The following is an 8,353-nucleotide window of genomic DNA, read 5'->3' as shown; positions in this document are numbered from 1 at the left end:
TCGAGTATTTGCACTGAATTTCTGTGCAAGAAGGGACAGTTTCAAACAGTCATTCCCAAATCACTTCCTTCACAAAGACAAAGACTGTGCTTTCTTAACGTGTCACTCAACTTCACAAACAAATTTGAACTCGAAGTTCAGGAGAAGACAGAGATGTGAATGATTGACAGTGTAATCTTTAAATCATAATTTTCCGTTTCTTCGTTGAAGTGAGGCTCAACCCTAAGCCACTAGAGATCGCGGAAAGCTACAAACATGGATCCAGAAATCAGAAAAGTAGTGAAACAGTTGGTGAGTACATTGTGACACTGAAGAATTTATCACCACATTGCAACTTTGGCACATTCTTAGACTGTACATTATGAGACAGATTTGTGCTTATATTGGTGGATGAGAAAAGACACTAAACACACAAAATACCAATTTGAGCTAGTGTGTAAGATTGCTCTTTCCACGGAGATAGCATCAAAGAATGCTCGTGAATTTCGTCCAGGTACTGCCTGTGTGGAGTTTGCAAGTTCTCCCTGTGTCTGCGTAGGTTTTCTCCGGGTGCTCCGGTTTCCTCCCATAAGCCAAAAGACTTGCAGGTTGATAGGTAAATTGGCCATTATAAATTGTCACTAGTGTAGGTAGGTGGTCGGGAAATATAGGGACAGGTGGGGATGTTTGGTAGGAATATGGGATTAGTGTAGGATTAGTATAAATGGGTGGTTGATGTTCGGCACAGACTCGGTGGGCCGAAGGGCCTGTTTCAGTGCTGTATCTCTAATCTAGTCTAATCTAATCTATGCCAGTGACAGTAACACACTTCAGAGGAACTTCAACACACTGGTAAAATGGGCTTTCACACAGCAGATAAAATTTTACACAGAAAATTGTGAAGTGATACAGTTTGGGAGGAAGAATGAGACAATGCACACCAATCTTTTTTGATCAAGGTTTGAAAAGGTTGCTAAGAGCAAACAGGACACTTGGCTTTATGAATAGAGGCATAGAGTAAAAGCAAATAAGTTATGCTAAACCTTTATAAAACACTGGGGATGAATGACCTACTCCTGTACCTCCACGGAAAGCTTCCACTCCAGGCTCGGACACCCTCTTCAGGATCACTCTCCATACATCCCGCCATTCCACGCACGGATATCTCCCTCAGGATCAGATCACAGCTCCACAGTCCTGCCACATCCAGTCGTGAATGGTGGTGGATAATTAAATAACTAACAAGATGAGGAGGCTCCAAAAACATTCACATCCTCAATGATGGTCGTGCTGAGCACGTCAGTGCAAAAGATGAAGCTGAAGCATTTGCAACCATCTTCAGTCAGAAATATTAAGTGGATTTGATCTGTGCTAATTTCAGCTCCTCATGCTCGCTGGTGCCTTGGTTCTCTGGTGCTAATTTCAGAGTAAATCATGCAGCTTGACAATTGGAGCCAAAGAAAAAGACACAGGAGAGGTTGAAAGTGCCAAAACCTGGGATTGAACCAAGAACTGTTTAACTGTTAGTACAGCACGAACTCAACAAAGCTATTTCAACAACACACTAAAGCCACCATTCTGTCACTGCTTTGGAAGACAATATATACATTAAAGTGTTTGTAAAAAGTTACAGAACACAACATGTGAGTAATATTCCCCATTGTTTTCTCAGTACTGATGGATTGTGAAGTGGGACACAGCCAGAAGTCCCACTGTGCCACACTGACCCTGAGCTGTGAGTGAAATGAGATAAAGTTCAATCTTTAGCAGAGAGATTCTGGAGAGAGGTAAGAGTCCTGAATCAAGGAGAGACTTTCTGACACAATAAAAGCAAAATACTGCAGATGCTGGAAATCTGAAATAAAAACAAAAAGTGCTGGAAATACTCAATAGCTCTGGCAGCTCCTGTGGAGAGAGAAACAGAGTTAATGTTTCTGGTCTGTGACCTTTCATCAGAACTGACACAGGTTAGAAAAGAATTAGGTTTTAAACAAGTGAAGGGGAGGGGCATGTGGGAGAGTACAAAAGGGAAGGTGTTTGATTGAGCAGAGGGCACGAGAGATTAAATAACAAAGCTGTCCTGGGATAAAGGCAAAGTGTGTGTTAATGCTTGTGGTTGCCTGACACCAGTCATGCTCTGATGTTATTGAACACAATGTTCAATTCACAAGGCTGTCGAGTGCCGAATCAAAAGGTTGGGTGCTGCTCCTCGAGCTTGGGTTGATTTTCACTGGAACACTGGAGCAGGCCAAAGACAGAAATGTTGACATGAGAGCAGGGGGGAGTGTTGAAATGGCAAGCAACCAGAAGCTCAGGGTCATGATTTCGGCCTGAGCAGAGGTGTTCCACATAATCTGCGTTTGGTCTCCCCAGTTTAGAGGAGACCACATTGTGAGCAGTGAATCCAGTATACATAATTGAAAGAAGTACAAGTAAATCGCTGCTTCACCTAAAAGGAGTGTTTGGGGCTTTGGATAATGAGCAGAGAGGAGGGAAAAGGGCAGGTATTATATCTCCTGCGATTGCATGGGAAGGTGCCTTGGAAAGGGGACGAGGTATCGGGGGTAATGGAGGAGTGGACCAGGGTGTCGCGGAGGGAACAATCCCTTCAGAATGTTGACAGGGGAGGGGAGGATGCGTTTGGTGGTGGCATCACGCTGGAGGTGGCGGAAATGGTGGAGGATGATCCTTTGGATGTGGAGGCAGGTGGGGTGGAAAGTGAGGACAAGGGAAACCCTGTCGCAGTTCTGGGAGGGAGGGGAAGGGGGAAGGGGGAAGGCAGAGGTTGAGAGTCCTGTCAACCACACTGGGCGGGGGCGGAGTAGTCAATTATATCTGAGGGAAGAAATGAACAGAACTGGCAGCTCAAAACTGGACATCCATGAGGCACTGTGGGCCATCAGCAGCAGCAGAATTGTATTTAAACACAATATGTTACCTCATGGCCTGACATATCCCTGATTCTGCCATTACCATCAAGCCAAGGGAGCAATAGTGCTTCAATGAAGTGTGCAGGAGGGCATGTCAGGAGCAGCACCAAGCAGACCTAAAAATGAGTGAAGCTACAACACAGGATTACTTGCATGTCATATAGCGGAAGCAGCATGCAATAGACAGAGCTGAGTGATCTCACAACCAACAGATCAGATCAAAGCTCTGCAGTCCTGCCACATCCAGTCCTGAATGGTGGTGGATAATTAAACAATTAACAGGAGGACGAGGCTCCACAAATATCCCCATCCTTAATGATAAGGGAGACCAGTATATCAGTGCAAAATACAAGGTTGAATCATTTGCAACCATCTTCAGCCAGAAGTGCCAAGTAGATGATCCATCTCAGCCTCCTCCTGAGATCCCCAGCATCACAGGTGCCAACCTTCAGCTAGATCCACTTCACTCCACATGATATCAAGAAATGGCTGAAGGCTCTGGATACTGAAAACATCCTGGCTGCAGTGCTGAAGACTTGTGCTCCAGAGCTAGCCACGCCGCCTGCCAAGCTACACCACTGGCATCTACCCGGCAATGTGGAAAATTGCCCAGGTATGTCCTGTACACAAAAAGCAGGACAAATCCAACCCAGTCAATTACTTCCCGATCAGCCTCCTCTTGATCATCAGTAAAGTGATGGAAGGTGTCGTTGACAGTGCTATCAAGCAGCACTTACACAGCAATAACCTGCTCACCGATGCTCATTTTGGTTTCCGCCAAGGCCACTCGGTTCCTGACCTCATTATGGCCTTGGTTCAAATATGGACAGAAGAGCTGAATTCAGGAGGTGAGGTGAGGTGACAGTGACTGCTCTTGCCAAGGGCATCAAGGAGCCCTTGCAGAATTGAAGTCAATGGCAATCAAGGAGAAAAATCTCCACTGGTTGGAGTCATACCTTGCGCAAAGGAATATGGTGCTGGTTGTTGGTGGCCAATCATCTCAGTACCAGACATCGCTCAGGAGTTCCTCAGGGTAGTGTCCTAGGCCCCAACCGTCTTCAGTTGCTTCATCAATAAACTTCCTTCCATCATAAGGTCAGAAGTGGAAATGTTCACTGATGATTGCAAAATGTTCAGTTGCATTAGTAACTCCTCAGATACTGAAGCAGTCCGTGTCCACATGTAGAGAGACCTGGGCAAGATTGGGCTTGGACTGATAAGTGGCAAGTAACATGCACGCCACAAAAATGCCAGGCAATGACCATTTCCAACAAGAGTGAATCTAACCATCTCCCCTTGACAGTCAATGACATTACCATTGCTGAATCCTTCACAATCAACATCCGGGGGTTACCAATGAGCAGAAACTGAATTGGATCAGTCATATAAATACCGGAGCTACAAGAGCAGGTCAGAGGCTGGGAATTCTGCTGCAAGGAACTCACCTCTGTCCACCATCTACAAGGCACAAGTCAGGAGTGTGATGCAATACTCCCCACTTGCCTGGATGAGTGGAGCTCCAACAACACCAAAGAAACTCAACACCATCCAGGACAAAGCAGATCACTTAATCAGCACTCCATCCACTACTTTAAATATTCACTTCCTGCACCACCAGTGAGCAGTGGCAGCAGTGTGTACCATCTACAAGATACACTGCAGCAACTCACCAAGCCTCCTTCGACAGCACCTTCCAAACCCCCAACCTCGACCACCTAGAAGGATATTGGATGAATGGGAACACCACCATCTGCAAGCTCCCCTCCAAGTTACACACTGTCCTGACTGGGAACTATGTCACCATTCCTTCACTGTCACTGGATCAAAATCTTGGAACTCCCTTCCGAAAAGCACTGTGGGTTTACGTACAACACATGGACTGCAGCAGCTCCAAAAAGGCAGCTCACCACCACCTTCTCAAGGGCAATTAAGGATGGACAATGAAGGCTGCGTTTGCTGACAACGCAACCACTAGGTGGCACAACTCGCTTTCTCCCCCTGCTTTGCACCGGCCGCTTCCACCCTCCACAGTCGCTCGCTCTAGACCTCGCTGCTCCCGCCCCCCTACTTCCCTGGCCGATTGTCTCCCGATCATGTCACCCCATTCTCCAGTCGTTCGCTCACTCCCCACCCCCCTCCCCTCCAGCCGCTAGCTCTAGGCTGTGCTGCTTCCCTTCTCTCGGCCACTTGCTCCCACGTTTGTTCAGTCTCCACGCGCCGCCCGAAGAAGCAAGGTGGGCTGCAAAGTGTGACGTAGGAGTGAGTAGTGAGTGACCTAGAGGAGGGAAGTGGCACGGCCTAGAGCTAGCGGCTGGAGCGGGGGTTGGGGGTCAGAGAGCAAGCGGCCATAGAGCTGGATGACGCGAGTGGGGAACAATTGTCAAGGGGAGCATCGAGGTGTCGAGCGAGTAGCTGAGGGGAGGAAGCGTCGAGGCCTGGAGCGAGTTGCCGACGGGGGAGAGCTCCAGCCTCAAAGTCTCCTATTCAGCCGCTTCCTCCAGCTGAGTGAGGGGCTGGATACCCGATGATGCTTTCGCGCACATGTGCGAAGATGGACCTGGCGCGGATATGCGATGATGTTGGCGCTGTGCAATGGCATCATCCTACGCATGTGCCACTTAATCCTGGCAAGATGTAGCTGTGCCTATGCACAGCTTGGCACAGTCCGATGATGTCAGCGGGCCGCTGCATTGACCGGAATCACATTGTGTCAGCAGTGCCCACATCCCAGGAAAGAAGAAAAAAGAGATTTACCACAATGGTAGCAGGGTGAGGGATTTCAGTTATGTGGAGAGATTGGAGAAGCTGGGGTTGTTCTCCTTGCAGCAGAGAAAATTCAGAAGGGATTTGACACATTTGTTCAAAATCATGGAGGTTTTCAATAGTTTAAATAAGGAGAAACTGTTTCCAGTGGTAAAAGGGTCAGTAAGCAGAGGACACAGATATCAGGTGATTGGCAGAAGCACCAGAGATGACATGAGGAACCATTTTTACACAGTAATGTGTTGTGATAAAGAAAGAAAAGACTTGCATTTATATAGCACCTTTCAAGACCACTGGACATATCAAAGCACTTTGTAGACAATGAAATACTTTTGAAGTGTCATCACTGTTGTAATGTCAGAAATGCAGCAGCTGATATTCACAAACTGCAATGTGATAATGACCAACTGATCTGATTGAGGGGCAAATATTGATCACAACACCAGGGAGAATTGCTCTTCACTTGTTTGAAATTGCAGCATGGGATCTTTTACATTCACCCAAACATGCAGACCAGGTCTTGGTTTAACATCACACCTGAAAGGCAGCACCTTCAACTCCCTCAGTGCTGCACTGGAGTGTCAGCTGTGAAATCTGAACCCAGAAGCTTGTGATTTCGAGGTGAATGTGACCAACTGAGCCACAGCTTTTACCTGAGTCTCAATCCTTCTACCAACAGTTTCTCTCTACGGGTCTGTCACGACCCCTCATGATTGTGAACACCTCTATCAAATCTTCTCTCTAAGGAGAACAACCCCAGCTTCTCCAATCTAACCACATAACTGAAATCCTAACCACATGTTGCAGAAAGGAATTTTTCCTCAAGTTCCTTCTGGTTTTGTGAGTCACCTTAAATCTGTAACCTTCGGTTATTGACCTTTCAGCAGTTAGAAACAGTTCCTCAGTATTTACTCTACCTCAAACCTTCAAGGAAGCTCTGCAAAGTAACTGAAAATCAAGTTGTCAGAAGTGGGATTTAAACACATGCCTCCAGTGAAAGCTGCAACCTGAACAGAGAAGCTGAAACTGCTCAGTCACCTCAACTGTTCAGACCTTTTTGACCTCGTCATCACTTCCGTACTTTGAAAGGTTCACTCAGTTCAGGAACTTCTTCAATGTTACTGGAATGCTCAGTGATTGGGATATTAACACCCCCGGGTTTTCCTGAGCTTGTTCTCGGTGTATGGGGATGTTTGTCCTGGGCCGTGGAATCTTGCATCCCTGTAATGGACATTAACCCACTGATTGAATCTGTATTCACTGCTTTCCGCTGGTGCTGGGTTATTGCAGAGTGTGGGGCTGGAATGTTGCTGCTTGTCCGGGCCTCACTCACTCTGTGAAAGAGTGAATAATTGATGCGTCTGTTTCTGTATCTGAAATGTGACTTAGATCTGCTGTTATTAACCGAGGCAGCGCTGCAGGAGGATACGTTAATAATCTCCCACTAATCAACTGCAAACAGTCAGAATGTGTAACTTTGAGCAGCGCTTTCTGCAATCTCAGGGCTGGAAAGTTGAGGGAGGGAGAGACAGTGTCAGTATCTGAGTGTATACAGCACTGTACAGAGAAAGAGTCAATATACCGGGGCTGAGACACAGTGCATCTTTTGACATTTAATCACAATAATATCCACAGTCAGGAGCTGAAAATGATGAAAAACCGAATAGCAAGAGCAAAAATAAGAAAAGTAAGTAATTATAGATTAGCTGATGAGCTTTCACTGGCAGTCTACTGTTTTATATTCAATGCTCTCTCCACTGTGGCCAGGGAATGATTTCTTCTCAAAGGCTGAACATTAACAAAACTGCTTGTAATTTAAAATCTTTTAAAAGTAATTCCATGGAGCGAATGGGGCAAAGTCAAATAACTGCATCAATTATAGGAGAGCTGGTTGGTGATGACGTGGATGTGTCTGCAGTGTGCAGGACCAGACTGTTTCTATAGATTCACAATGAATGTTCCACCCTTTATTTATAACAGTAAAACTGATAGTGGACAATGGCTATTCTGGTTGCAGCAACCTGAAGCTTTAACTCATCAACACCCTACTTTAGGGTAATTTAGAAAGAACAACACACAACTCTGTCAGTTAGTGTGTTTGTTTGTTAACCCACAATTTGTTGGTTCAAGCACATTCATGGATGAGGCTTTATTAACTTAAACTCTTCTACATCTGCTATATTACTCTTGCTTTTGATTTTTCAAAGATAAGGTTAATCAAATCTTTCTTTATGAAATCCATGCTGACTGTGTTTTATTATTTTTCATTTCCATCTGTATTTTCTACTTCGGAGGATTACAGGATATTATCATTTTTTTTATTCATTCATGGGAGGTGGGTGTCGATGTCTGGGCCAGCATTTATTATCCATCCCTAATTGCCTTGAGAAGGTGGTGCTGAGCTGCCTTCTTGAACCACTGCAGTCCATGTGCTGCTGTTATGAAGAAAGTTCCAGGATTTCGACCCAGCAACAGTGAAGGAACGGTGATACAGTTACAATTCAGGATGGTGTGTGGCTTGGAGGGTAACTTGCAGGTTGTGGTGTTCCCATGCATCTGCTGCCCTTGTCCTTCTCGGTGATAAAGGTCGCGTGTTTGGAAGGGGCTGTCTCAGGAACCTTGGCACATTGCTGCAGTGCATCTTGTGGATGGTACACACTGCTGCCACTGTGTGCCAGTGA

The sequence above is a fragment of the Heterodontus francisci genome, unplaced genomic scaffold (genome assembly GCF_036365525.1).
Source record: "Heterodontus francisci isolate sHetFra1 unplaced genomic scaffold, sHetFra1.hap1 HAP1_SCAFFOLD_286, whole genome shotgun sequence".
Taxonomy (NCBI): Eukaryota; Metazoa; Chordata; class Chondrichthyes; order Heterodontiformes; family Heterodontidae; genus Heterodontus; species Heterodontus francisci.
The sequence above is the reverse complement of the archived record's forward strand: the minus strand, read 5'-3'. Positions refer to the sequence as shown.